Here is a 14,720-nt window from a genome sequence, read left to right as displayed (position 1 = left end):
TGAGGAGATATAAAACATAACTAGTAGTCAATGTGCAGGCTGCCAATTGTATAGTGAATAAGCTACTCTGTTGGGTCCATATATTTGTAAATCTGACTCTGAAGGAGTCAATGCCTCACCAGCCATGAACTTCACCGCATGTCACTGGCGTTTGTGCACATGACCAAAGAAAGTGTGATGACCAAGTTAGTATTTTTTTTTTCATGTCACAATAGTGAACATTCTTAACATTAAAAAAGAGAAACAATGGGAACTGTTTCACATTTTGATATTTTGACTGTTGGTTAGTTCTTGACCTTTGTGCAGTTTTGGCATTACATCCATGGCTCATTCCATCATTGTGCATGATGCTATCAGGAAAGGATCTGAATCCCCAAAAACCTGAAGAAGAATTAACAGGCTCAGAAAATGGATGGATGGAGAATTTATAATATTCAGTACATGATAGGAATATTTGTCCAAAACAGCAGTTAAAAGGGCAATGTTGATGGGTGCTTATGGCCTTTGTACTTCATTGTAGAAGCCATTTTGGCTTTGTGTCATGCTGTGTTTTCTTTTTTTCTCCAAGATGCACTCTTCTAAAAAGCTTTTATTCTATTTAAGATTAAAGCATTAGCTGGAATTTAAATAACAATTAAGTTGTTAGGAGATTGAACCACTAATGCAACACTTGGAATGCATTCATGGAAGGAAAAATAAACCATTCTGGAATTCCACTGAGTGGAGTAACCCAGCTACAGCCCGTTAATGAAAACCTGCAAAGCTACTAATTGAAGGATTCATCTCTGATAAAGAAAACATGTCATCAACATGAAACAAATTAAAGAATTCGAAAGAAATAGCTAAATTATTCACCACCCTCCCTAAATGTACACATGTGTTAGAAGGTGCAAGTTTAATAAAGACAGTCTGACAAGATTTCTAGGCCCCAAATGTAACCTTGATTGCTAATAACTAAATAGACACTGGTTGAAAAGACCCCAAAAGTCAAGTAGAAACATAATGGCTTAAAATCAGCTACCCTACTGAACATAAGGAAACCCAGTGTGGATAAATGTGAGCTAAAACATGGCAGTTAAGGCACAGCAACAGATGCTGCAGGAATTTGCTGCACTGCATCATCTACTCATTAAGTTGAACTGAGACTGGAGTCAGGAGCTGAACGGGGTATCTCATGAAGGTAAAGGAAGAACGGAGTTAAAATCTCGTCTCGTTTACCTCTGGCTATGCTGGTTAAATGGGCATGCCACTTCATGTTATTAAAAAGGATCACCCCTTTTTTTTGGCCTTTAATATGTTAGGATGCAGGTTCAGACAATACAATAATATGGAGTTAGTGAGGGGCTGCATCAGAGTGCATCTGCAAAGGAAAAAATGGTTAAAGGTTATTTCAACACTTTGAAAAGGAAAGAAGAATAAAGATAAAAACTTTTCTCTGTATAGCCTTCATCAGACATGCAACTGAAAAGGAAAGAGCAGGTAACATACATGTATATAGGAGGGGAAGGAGGAAACAAAGGCAGTGCAGGTGAAAAGAGTAAATTTAAAAGTAGGTGAGAGAAAGTTGCCAGCAACACTTCAGAAGAGGTCACCCACCTGAAGCTAAACATGTTCAAGCCCTGCCAGTTCTCAATGTGGGAGACAATCTAGTTTATGCTTGGGTTAAAGCAGGCCAGCAGGGGGCACTTACCCTGAGGGTCTGAATGTGGATCCCAATGCCCCTATGCAGTGATGGGGACACTGTGCTATAAACATGGTGCTGTCCTTCTGATGAGACATAAAACTGAGGTCCTTACTCTCTCTGGTCATAAAAGGATCCCTGGGCATTCTTCATAAAGAGCAGAGAGTATCCCAACGTTCAGGCTAAATTGCCCTCCATAGCTGTGACAAGGATGGACAGGATTAGAACTGAGTACATTAGAGGGTCCGCTTAGTTTGGACAAGTTGGAAAACAAAGTCAGAGAGGTGAGATTGCGTTGGTTTGGACATATGCAGGGGAGAGATGCTGCTGATTAAATTTGGGAGAAGGATGCTAAGGATAGAGCTGCCAGGGAAAAGGAAAAGAGGAAGGCCTAAGAGATGGTTTATGGATGTGGTGACAAAGGACAAGCACATGATTGGTGTAACAGAACAAGATGACGAGGACAGAAAGATATGGAAGAAAATGATCCGCTGTGGCGACCCCTAATGGGAGCAGCCGAAAGAAAAAAAAGAAGAAGAAGATGTCATTCTGGCCCCCTAATCATCCCCAGTCTCAAACTGGCTATCTCTCTCACCACTTCACCTCCTATCAGCTAATGTGTGGTGAGTACGCTGGCGTAAAAATGGCTGACAATGCACATTCAGGTGGATGCTACACATTAGTGGTGGCTGAAGTGGCTTCCCAGTCACTATGTAAAGTGCTCTGAGTAGTGAGAAAAGTGCTATATACATGTAAAGAATTATTATTAAAAGATTATTATTAGAGATGATACTAAGTAATTAAGACAGGATAAAATTCAAGGGAAGAATGAGCTTCGCTTCTTCTGTTTTATTTTAAAAAGTATCTTTGAAGCCCTGTGAAAGAACACTAAACAAGAGATCAATGTGGCTGTGATCAAGGGATGTGAAGTGTTCTATAATCGGCTTTGTAAGGTCTTTGGTTTTAATGACTCAAATGTGCTCCCTGATGCGGTCTGCTAGCTGATTTGCTGTTTCACTTTTGTAGATGGCAGGACGCTTCTTACAAAATAAAAATATTACAATTTTTACTAGCTGACAGGATTTTTATTATTTCATATACTGCCTTTTTGCAACGTGACTGACATAACTGTTCATAAATATTATTTAAAGTTGAAGCACTGGCAGGTTAGTGTCATGATCTGGAGTCAGAACCATACTAAAAATCTCTAAAGGCCATCAAAAGTCAAGCCAGAGCTCCTATGGCTGCTGGGATTAGGCCTCACACAAATGGCATAACTACTAACCCCACAGGCCTACTTTGGCCTACACAGCACTTAAAGGGTAGAAGCCTCAAAGTTAAACTAAAATGTCCCAAAATGTCCAACTGCCTTCCAAGAGAAGGAGAACCATAAAACCTTGGCTTGGAGAGACAGTTTATAAAAGGGATCTTTATAAAAATGAAGGTGTTTATTTAGCAAAAAGAAAAATAACAAAAAGGCAATTCTCAGCTAAGCTACCAAGTCCTAATATGTGATCTAGATATCATAAACCAAAGGCATATGCAACAAAATATTTAAAAAGTCAATAAATCCAGAAATAATGAATAACATAATTTCAATAGACATCGATGCATCATGTCTGAACTCTCCTTCTGCTTTGCCCTAAATAGGCAGATGGAGGGCTTAGACATGCTGATGTCAGGGTGACCCCACCACTTGGGGCTCTGCCCATAAAACACAAAGAGACATAAGAACATTTAAAGGGACAAGAACAAAACATAATAGAAAAAAAAACAAACATAATCATTCAAAAAGAACCAAAACTTCAACACATGTAATGCTATAACAGGTGACTTAATAAGGTCATACAGAGAGTCCTTGTACACCATACTGAAAATCACCAAAGGTAATAAAGTTGTTATAATGAAAGCACTACCTGTCTTTCACAAGGCACTCTACCACATAATAAGAATTGTTACTCGCTGAAGCATAGTACTAGGGTGTTGTACCATGTCAGCCATTATGAATGTAGTGAGAAGTCAAGCAAAATGACTCCTTTTATTAGCTAACTAAAAAGATTACAATATGCAAGCTTTCGAGGCAACTCAGGTACCTTCTTCAGGCAAGCTTAGTTCGCTGAAGCATAAAAATGTAGCAAAATGATATGGTGGTTAATATTGCTGCTTTACACCTACAGAGGCCTGAGCTCTGTTTCTGGTGAGGACAGCGTCAGTGAGGAGTTTATATGTTCACCCCATGTTAACTTGGCCTTATTTCAAGGTACTGTGGGTTTCTTTCACAACTTAAAAATGGCTAGATAAGGTTGATAGCTCAAATTAGAAAGCTCAAAATGAGTGAGTGTTCTCTGTCTCAAGTTAGCATCCCATAAAAATGATATTCTATTTAGCTCTATATAAAATGCTAAGGGTTATCTGTCTGCCACTCGAAAAATTGCCTTGATTTCTATCAACAGCTAATATTGTAAGTCGTGTAACGCGACCCATGAATTGGTTGTGTGGCTTACTTCAGCCGTGAAATTCCACCTCGGATCCTTCTCATGGCAAGCAGAGGTGTGGCAGTGTGCTGTTGCTAACTGGAAACCAATGACCATGCGTAATGACACATAATGACAGTGAGGTACAAAAACTGACTATTTGCACCTCAAAGCAGTGGCGCTGACAGTCAAGCACATTTCCAAGGCTGACTGCTGACTGAAAGTCATACTCTTTGCTTACAAAACAAACTTCAAATACCAAAGATAGAAGTCAACCACACCACATGAGCACAACAAACACAAGTTATACAGAGTTGCGACAACATCGGCTCACAGTGAAGAACACTGCAGAAACCTCAGTAGAGGTACCTGCTGTGTGTGTTTCCTGAGAGGTGCTTTTTTGAGGACTGCAAGCCTGGGTGTTTCTAGTAATATTTATAATAATACATTGTACTGAGTACTATATGAAAAAAAGCCTACAGATCATGGAGTACACTTTTAAATTACTTTTCTGACAGGCATGTGTGTTGTGATAAATGACCTTATGATGGCTTCGCTCCATATGATACATAATGTCAAAGACAACATCTGAGGTATGGATGGAGGTCTTTCTTGTTTTCATTATTAAGGAACCAGTAGTACCAAACCACCAAATACTAAATCGTGCATTTGGAAAGACTACTCGTCTACTACTACATAGTACTCTGTGAGTCCTTCACATGTCAACTTAAAAGTGCCTGTACAGACTGTACAGTTCCACAATCAAAATACACTGCTGCAATGAATCAATAAAGGGGACTCCTGTGAAAAGGTTTATGTGGCTGCTTCTTTCACGAGAAAGCTACATTTCTGTCACCTTCAGTAAATTATTAGATAGATAGATAGATAGATAGATAGATAGATAGATAGATAGATAGATAGATAGATAGATAGATAGATAGATAGATAGATAGATAGATTTTTGACATTAAAATTCTTGTGAATCCATACCAGATTTTTTCTTATATGTGTGCAGACTTCTCTAACAAAAACATTAACTTATCCAACTAATCATAGCTGACCCTCTTTTTTTAATTTCTTGCAATTTCATATAATTTTCATGTAAAAACATCACCCAAACAATGGGACGCTGGTGCCTTCTCTCCTTGAGCGGGTATCAGATCATTATGTCATTGCCATCATTTGAAAAAAATACAGCCATATAGAATTAAATGCTAAGTAAACCGAGAGCCTCAGAACATTCTCTTGGCTATGAACTACCTAAATTGAAAAAGCAATACCTGAAGTTTAGAAATGAACAACTGTGAGGTGAAAAAGGACAAGCCATAATCACCTGAGAAGAGTATGCATACTACACACACCACATACCTCAAAGCATCGCAGTGCAAGCTGCCATGTTGCAAAGTGTTTGCTGGTTATCCGGTGATGACCAAGCAGTTGAACAAACTGTTTTCTACATGCATGTTTTTTTCTTTCTGCAACAGGATTTGGAGCTCCTTTGAAAGAGGGTTCATCATTCTGCTGGCATCTTCTCCACAAGGTTAAAGGAGTACACATAGGATTACTTGGTGGCTTTTTTAAATTTAGTGCAACCCTCCTCAGCATTGGGGGAAAAATCAAGATACAGAGTAATGTCTTGTGAAACTATGCATTCCTTATTTTAATCTCCTTTTTTTTTTGCTACTCTGGTTGTCTTTCCTGTAGAAAATAGTGTTGGACATTTAGTACTTACTCACTGAACTGTGGTGCATATTCTTAACAGGGGGAAGCTTGAACTGGAAGTAGAAACACGTGATTAAAACAAAAAAAAAGAAAAAAACAGCAACAAAAAGTGTTCCTTAATTTAACACAGATGGTGCACTTTCAGGCCCCATCTGTAAACTGGAGAGTTCAGGCTGGACATGTACTGTATATACACACCCAAGGATATAGAAAACACTGCAAGTCCAATTGGTCCAGGCCTTCAGCCCAAAATAAGATTGCTGCACCTGGCATGAAGGCAATTTCACATACTTCAAGAAGCGATATCTTTCAAAGTAAGTAATTACATTGAGCAGATCTTAGAGGTTAAAAAATACTGGGGAAGACAAAGCCGACGGGATGTTATAAACATTTCAAACATGTTAAATCACTGAGGGACTGGGCCCTTAATGCAAGAGCACCACTAATTGATAGACAGACAGACAGACAGACAGATAGACAGACAGACAGACAGACAGACAGACAGACAGACAGACAGATAGATAGATAGATAGATAGATAGATCATACTGCCTTCCCACGTAATACAGGGTGCTCCTGATGATTCTTCTTCTCATTACACACATTGAAAAACTGCTGACACATATTCTGTACAACACAAAGGGTCATCTGAGGGAAAATAAGACTTCAGCCTTTTCATTGTATTAAAATGAACTTAATGGTCATGTCCTGCACTACCATTTATTTACTAATTTATTTTTTATTTTATTTCAAGAAAATAAACTAGCGTGCAATCAAGCAGATAACATTTGCAGAACTTATACAGTGTGCTAAAATTTATATCAAGGCTCAGGTCAACCACATTGTGTATTGTATCATTTTCAGTCTTAAGAACTGGGCACTTTATTTACTGTTATCTCTTTATTTTCTTTTACCACTCACGGTTTATTTTTGTCATTACCTGACTGCTTTAATTGTATTTTTTTTTTTGCTTGTTGTGAGTTAACCTTACATAAATTTTAAATTCATTGGCAAGAAAATTTGATTCAAAAATAAAATTTAGTCAATGTATTAGTAGGGATGGTATAGTAATGCTGTGCATCGTCTCACAGCTCTGGAATGCTGGGCTTAAATGCCAGTGCAGACATTGTCTGTGTTTAGTTGTTGTGTTCTGAAATTGACCACAAGTAAAACTGGCCATCTTTAAATTGGCCAAGTGTATATGAGATTGCACATAATAACTTGCTTTGCAAGTCACCTTGGATAAAGGAGTCTGCTAAATTAATAATAATAATAATAATAATCCTCTTTAATAAAACCCCTGTGTGTGTCCAGGTGTCCGTGTGTGTCTTCTGGTGAAGTGCGCATGCGCGGGGCCACGCCACACATCGCATTGTGCCCCGCCCATGCGCACGGCACAGTGGACGCACACACACTGGAAGCTGGGCACACAGTGAATGGCCTGGCCGCAGCCGCGCATAATAAGCAAATAAAGGACTTCATTGCTGGGAAGAGTGCTGATTGGGTAGTCGCGATTGAGCACATAAAATCCATTGCTGGGGAGACACCACACATGCAATAATCAGCTGCACGCCACCACAGATTAAAATACTTGCTGGGCAACTGAACAGTACTTGCTGGGGAGATGCCACAGACACGATTATAAGCAGCACACCACACATTACATCAGTTGCTGGGGACACTCTGCTGATTGCCCACTGTTGTGACAGAAAATTAAAGTCATATTACGGACATCAAAGCCAGTATTACTGTCAGAGAAAATTACAGGCATTTTACAGTAATAGTCCACGATCCATGCCACCAGGTGCGAATCTACTCCCATCTCTGTAAGCTTGTCCCTAAGGATTGGATAGTGTTGAAGGTGCTAGAGAAGTCCAAAACATAATTCTTATAGCACCACTGCCTCTGCCCAAGTGGGAGAGGGACCAGTGTAGCATATAGATGATGGAGGGCGCGGCAGACCTGTGTCCTCAGGTGGTGAAGCAGCAGCCGCTCCATAGTCTTCATCACATGTGACGTCAGAGCGACAGGCCGGAAGTCATTCAGCTCACTAGGATGTATTTCCTTTGGGACTGGGGTGATACAAAATGATTTCCAAAGCCTCGGGTCCCGGTTGAAGATGCGCTGTAGAGGACTCCCCAGTTCCAGCGCACAGGCCTTCAGCAGTTGTGGCGATACTCCATCTGGACCCGCTGCTTTGCTGGCACGAAGTCTCCTCAGCTCTCTGCTCAACTGCGCTGCTGTCATTGTGGGTGGGGATGTCTCTCCTATGCTGGTATCAGCAGAAGGATGGTTGGAGGATGCAGTACTCCGAGATGAGAGTGGGTTAGGGTGGTCAAACCTGTTAAAGAAGTAGTTAATTTGGTTTGCTCTCTCCACGTCTCTCTCAATGGTGGCACCCCGCTTCGAGCAGCAGCCAGTGATGAGCTTCATCCCATCCCACACTTCCTTCATGCTGTTATTCTGCAACTTCTGCTCCAGCTTTCTCCTGTACTGTTCCTTCGCCACCCTGAGCTGGACTCAGAGTTCCTTCTGCACGCGCTTGAGCTCATGCTGATCATCACCTTTAAAAGCCCTTTTCTTCTGGTTCAAAAGGCCCTTGATGTCACTTGTAATCAATGGCTTGTTGTTAGCATAGCAGTGTACTGTTCTTACTGGAACTACAATGTCCATACAGAAGTTGATGTAATCAGTAGTGCAGTCAACAACATCCTCAATGTTCTCACTATGTAATCCTTGCAGGATATCCCAGTCCATAGTTCCAAAGCAGTCTCTCAGAGCCTACTCTGCCACAGGGGACCACTTCCTGAATGAGCATGTGGTTGTAGGTAGTGCCCTCACTCTTAGTTTGTAGTGAGGCTGAAGCAGAACCAGGTTATGATCTGCTTTCCCAAGCACAGGTAGCGGGGTGGCGCTGTATGCGTCTTTAACGTTTGCATACAGTAGGTCAATAGTCCTGTTTCCCCGGGTGTTGCAATCCACATACTTAGAGAAGGCAGGTAATGTTTTGTCCAGTGTCACATGGTTAAAGTCTCCAGCAATTAGCACAAGCGCCTCAGTGTTTGTAACTTAGCAACTGCGGATTTGATGATGTCACTCGCTAGCTCCGCGTTCGCTCGATGGGGGATGTAAACAATAACAACAATCATGTGTCCAAACTCTCTGGCCAAGTAATAGGGACGCAACCCTAGGCCAACAGTTCGATGTCCCTGCAGCAAGTGGAGATTTTAACATTTACATGTCCAGAGTTGCACCGGTTTGTATTGACATAGAGAGTGACACCCCCTCCTTTCTGCTTCCCACAGGTACTTGCGTCTCTGTCTCTAACTGTGCTAATCCTGGGTAGCTCCACATTAGTATCTGGGATGTTAGTTGTTAGCCACGTTTCACTAAAACACAGCAAACTGCATTCTCTGTAGATCCTGACATTTTATTACATTTTATTACACCCAAGTTTAAAATATCCTGATTTGGTCGGAATAATTTGTGGAAATTTTATGGTTATTTTTGTTGTTTCAGATTGTTATTCTTTTTCATGAATGCTACCACGTTACTGATAGCAAATGTGCCATTGTTAAACCACTGTGTATAATCAATGCATTTGATATTTGAAACCAAAAAATGCTTCATTCACATTGCAGCTTCCTTCCTACTTTTTTATTTATATGTGAGTAGTAAAAAAAAGATACGGAATTAGTACTTTTTTTTTTTACGCTCCTCTCATAACAACTGTTTCCTCCTCCAAACCCGTCCCATCAGTCTCACAGCAGTGCTTTGGGCCAGTTGTTTCTATGCACGCAAAAACCGACAATATTAAACGCACACAAATCAACAGCTCTGATCTTTCGCTTCCTGTTTCTCTTCCTTGCCATTATGAGCTTAAGAATTTGGAAACCTTCTGCAATGAAGCAATATAAAGCAGGGCAGAAATCAGCAACTGTCTGACAAAATTACTTGATTCATTTTGTGCATGTGGGGCACATTTAGGGCAGATGTCTGTACTCATAATAGGTTTGGCCCTGCAATGGACTGTCTAGGGTTTGTCCCTGCCTGGTGCCCTATACTAGCTGGGATAGACTCCAGAATACCAGTCTGGATTATGCAGGTTAAAAATCGATGATGATATTAGATTTGGACCAATTACAAAATTAAATTGACCAGTCAAAAAAAAAAAAAATCAGATATGAGTCAAACTTCAGGACAGAGCCACTTTTCGCTGCAGTGTAACTTTAGCCTTAAAAGACTTGTGCTTCTTCAAACAGTGGCTGATTTATGCAAAATGTTTGAAAATATTACATATGGAACCATTAAATCAGGATTACTTTGTAATTGCTTTTATTTAGGGCAGTGCACCTACCTCTGATATGGCAGTGCAGCCGCCAATTTTGTACTACACCAGTGGAGTTGAGACAGACAAAAACTGATATAATCAAAGTAATTATCTAAGTTGTGTATGCTATTTTGCTAAACCCCTTGAAATAATTTAGCACATATGTTAACAAAAAAAATAATCATTCACTCTTCATAGAAATATACAAGCTGCAAAATATTTCACTACACTGGTCACTGTAACTGCAGATAGTGCTATTTGCAGCATTGTCAAAGCTGTCACACTAAAAACTATGTTGTTTTCAATTAATATCAACTTTTGCAGCATATATTAAGAAAAATAGAAAATGGACAAATACGTATATTTAACATTGAAGAACAGAGTGCAGGCAGGGTGGAATGGGTGGAGAAGAGTGTCAGGAGTGATTTGTGACAGACGGATAACAGCAAGAGTGAAAGGGAAGGTCTACAGCATGGTAGTGAGACCAGCTATGGTATATGGGCTGGAGACAGTGGCACTGACCAGAAAGTAGGAGACAAAGCTGGAGGTGGGAGAGTTAAAGATGCTAAGATTTGCATTGGGTGTGACGAGGATGGGTAGGATTAGAAATGAGTACATTGGAGGGTCAGCTCAAGTTGGACGGTTGGGAGAGAAAGTCAGAAAGGCGAGATTGCGTTGGTTTGGTCGTGTGAAGAATAGAGATGCTGAGTATATTGGGAGAAGAATGTTAAGGATAGAGCTGCCAGGTAAGAGGAAAAGAGGAAGGTCTAGTTTATGGATGTGGTGAGAGAGGACATGCAGGTGATGGGTGTAAGAGAGCAAGATGAAGAGAACAAGAAGATATGGAAAAAGCTGATCTGCAGTGACGACCCTAACAGGAGCAGCTGAAAGAAGAAGAATACTTACAAGCAGCACTCCTGAAAGTGATCACATTAAGTATTATTAAGATTTTTTATCAGGCTGGTGCAGTTTTAATTAATAGCTCTACCTACTAAAGTGTAATGAGGAAGCAGAATGGCCACCAAGGGTCACAAGGTGATCACCATATCAAGTCAAGTTGGGGAGCATGCACTAGTACAATCTGTTGCCGCACCCACAACATGACGAAACAACTCGGGATCCTGGTTGGCAACCCCCCAGGCAGACAAGTGGTCCAGTCCCACCCTCCGGAAATGACCCTCTATCTGCCGCAGCCAGGTGTTACGTAGACGACTCCTTGGCCTTGTCCAGCCACTCGAGTCGCCAACAATGAGGATCTTATGAGCTGGGTCACCTTCAGGGAAATGCGCCACATGGCCGTAGTGCCGTAACTGATGCTCCCTCACAATGCAGGTAATGTGCCTCATTTGGGACTGCATGAGCAACCGCTCATTCGTCACAAAGTCAAACCAACGGTACCCAAGGATTTTCCGGAGACAGACACAGATGATGTTGTCCTGTTTGCTTCATCAGGCGGTTATCTTCAGCTCTCTCTGAATCAGTTCGCAGCTGAGTTTGAAGCGGCTGGGATGGGAATCAGCACCTCCAAATCAGAGAACATGGTCCTCAGCCGGAAAAGGGTGGAGTGCCCTCTCAGGGTTGGAGGCAAGATCCTGCCCCACGTGGAGGAGTTCAAGTATCTCGGGTCTTGTTCACGAGTGAGGGAAGAATGGAGCGTGAAATTGACAAACGGATCGGTGCGGCATCCGCAGTGATGTGGGCTCTGCACCGGTCTGTCATGGTGAAAAAGGAGCTGAGCCGTAAGGCAAAGCTCTCAATTTACCAATCTACGTTCCTACCCTCACCTATGGTCATGAGCTATGGGTAGTGACCGAAAGAACAAGATCGCAAATACAAGCGGCTGAAATGAGTTTCCTCCGCAGGGTGTCTGGACTTTCCCTTAAAGATAGGGTGAGAAGCTCAGTCATCCAGGAGGGGCTCAGAGTAGAGCCACTGCTCCTCTGCATCGAGAGGAGTCAGATGAGGTGGCTCGGGCATCTGATCAGGATGCCTCCTGGATGCCTCCCTGGTGAGGTGTTCCGGGCATGTCCAACCGGGAGGAAGCCCAGGGGAAGACCCAGGACACGCTGGAAGGACTATGTCTGGGCCTATTTCTAAGTCTGGGCCTCTCTGCTCAAGCTGCTGCCCCCGCGACCCGACCTCGGATAAGCGGAAGAAGATGGATGGATGGATGGATGAGACACAGTACCAAAGGAGTCCAGTCTTTGTCTCAGGTCACTACATAGTGTTCATTTCTCACATATACCAAAACAGGAAGCACCAGGACTCTAAAGACTTGGACCTTTGTTCTTTTGCATAGATATTGGGAGCATCACACACCCCTTTCCAGCGACCTCATGAACCCCCATGCTCTCCCAATCCATCTACTGACTTCATAGGAAGAGTCACCAGAGACATGAATGTCACTGCCAAGGTAAGTAAACCTCTTGACAAGGTTGATACTCTCCACAGACAGACACACTGCTGATGGCTGTGCTCAAGAGGTCATTAAAGGCCTGGATCTTGGTTTTTATCCAGGACACTCGCAAGCCCAGACACTCAGACTTCTCGCTCAGTCTCTTGAGCACCCAAATCAGAGCCATTGACTCCACGAAGGCCACAGCATCATCAGTAAAGTCAAGATCCGTGAATCTTTCTTAATCAACAGATGCCCCACAGTCGCTGGACCCCACGACCTTGCCCAATACCCAGTCCATACAAGCATTGAACAGAGTAGGAACAAGAACACACCCCTGACGAACCCCAGAATCAACTGGGAAAAACGCAGAGGATCTGCCTCCACTCTGCACAGCACTCACAGTACCAGTGTACAGACCGGCCATGATATCCAGCAACCTCGAAGGGATCCCGCGAACCCTCAGGATATCCCACAGGGCAGCTCGATCAACTGAGTCGAACGCTTTACAAAAATCAACAAAGGCTGCAAAGAAACTTTGCCGATATTCACGTTTGTGCTCCATGAGAACCCTCAGTGCTAGGATGCGGTCGATGGTAGACTTCTTAGGCGTAAAGCCAGACTGTTCCGGTTGCTGGTAGGTGAGTAAGTGATCATGGATGCTATTGAGGATGACCCTAGCAAGGACCTTACCTGGCACTGAGAGCAGTGTTATCTCCCTGTAGTTGTCGCAATCCAGGGGATCACCCTTCCCTTTCCAGATAGGAACGACAAGTCCCGTTTTCTAGTCAGTTGGGATGACGCCAGTCTCCCAAATGGAAGCAAAGATTACTTGCAATACCAGGAGGACAACCTTACCACCAGCCTGGAGAAGTTCACCCTGGACACCACAGACGCCTGCAGCCTTCCCTACCCTCAGCTGGCTCACCAACTGTGCAATGTCAGTGAGACTGGGTAGTTCAGGGCTAATTGGAGGATCATCCTCAAGAACTGTGGACCCAGAGATATCCAACGTCCTAGCCAGAGGATCAGCTTTGAACAACTGCTCAAAGAAGCCAGTCCAGTGGGTCACAACCATATCAAACAAACATAAATATGGTAATATCACTTGATAGTACAAAATTGAATTCACTTGAAAATGTTATTTTTAACGTGCTGGACCAGAACAGACACAGTGGACAGCATAATCATACATGGGACTCCAAACGGGCCAGTTGGGCCCAGGCCTTAAGGCTTAAGAGTCAAGTGGACTTTAATCAATTAAATTAAATGAACTAGATTTTTGCAGATGCTCTGTTTAGTGGTCATAGAGAGTGAACTGACTAATATTCTTGGCTTTGTTTATATGTTAATGTTTTATAAGGAGAGAAGCAAGACAGAAACCTCAGTAAGGTAGAACAATTACTTACAGTTCTGTTTTTCCCCATTAGCTTTCTTTTCTTCTATATTTACACCTGATGATCGGATCAATGTTCCTATTTGTAGCTCTAAAGAGTTCATCGGTCACCACCCACCTGCTGCAATGGCTGTTTTGTGAGCAGTTTGTGAGGATGAGCATTTGCGCAAAATCCAATGCTCTGTTTTGTTTATCTTTAGTAAAGATAGTCGGAGTTCAAATAAACTAGTGACTATGGTTTTTGTGATCACTTGTGAGGAAAGACAGCAACCAAACGATTGTACAATTTTCCAATTTGCATTATTGTCGAGTGTTGTTTTTATTTTATTATTGAATGCTGTAGCTTATGTTACTTTAATTTATTTTAAAATGAATATGTTTTTCTTTATTCTGTTATAAAATTTTATTTTGGTTTTCAAATTTAGGGAATCTAATTGTACATTAATTCTCTATGAATAACTTATATTTATTATGAGTTATTACTTTATTTTAGGATTCAACTTTTGGAATTTTATTTTTTCCATGGGTGTTGCTGTCTTGGGTAATGGTTGCTAGGATGGACCCAAGCTGCTAGGCCACTGCCCGAGATGTTACTGGCGCAACACTGAATAAGCTGCCAGGATCTTCGTCCATGATTGGAGATACTTCTCTAAACGTTTACTGTGCATGTATTTCTAAATGTGTCCTGTTTTTAAATATAAAAACCTGTTTTTTGATTTTTGA

The sequence above is a fragment of the Polypterus senegalus genome, chromosome 1 (assembly GCF_016835505.1).
Source record: "Polypterus senegalus isolate Bchr_013 chromosome 1, ASM1683550v1, whole genome shotgun sequence".
Classification (NCBI taxonomy): domain Eukaryota; kingdom Metazoa; phylum Chordata; class Cladistia; order Polypteriformes; family Polypteridae; genus Polypterus; species Polypterus senegalus.
The sequence above is the reverse complement of the archived record's forward strand: the minus strand, read 5'-3'. Positions refer to the sequence as shown.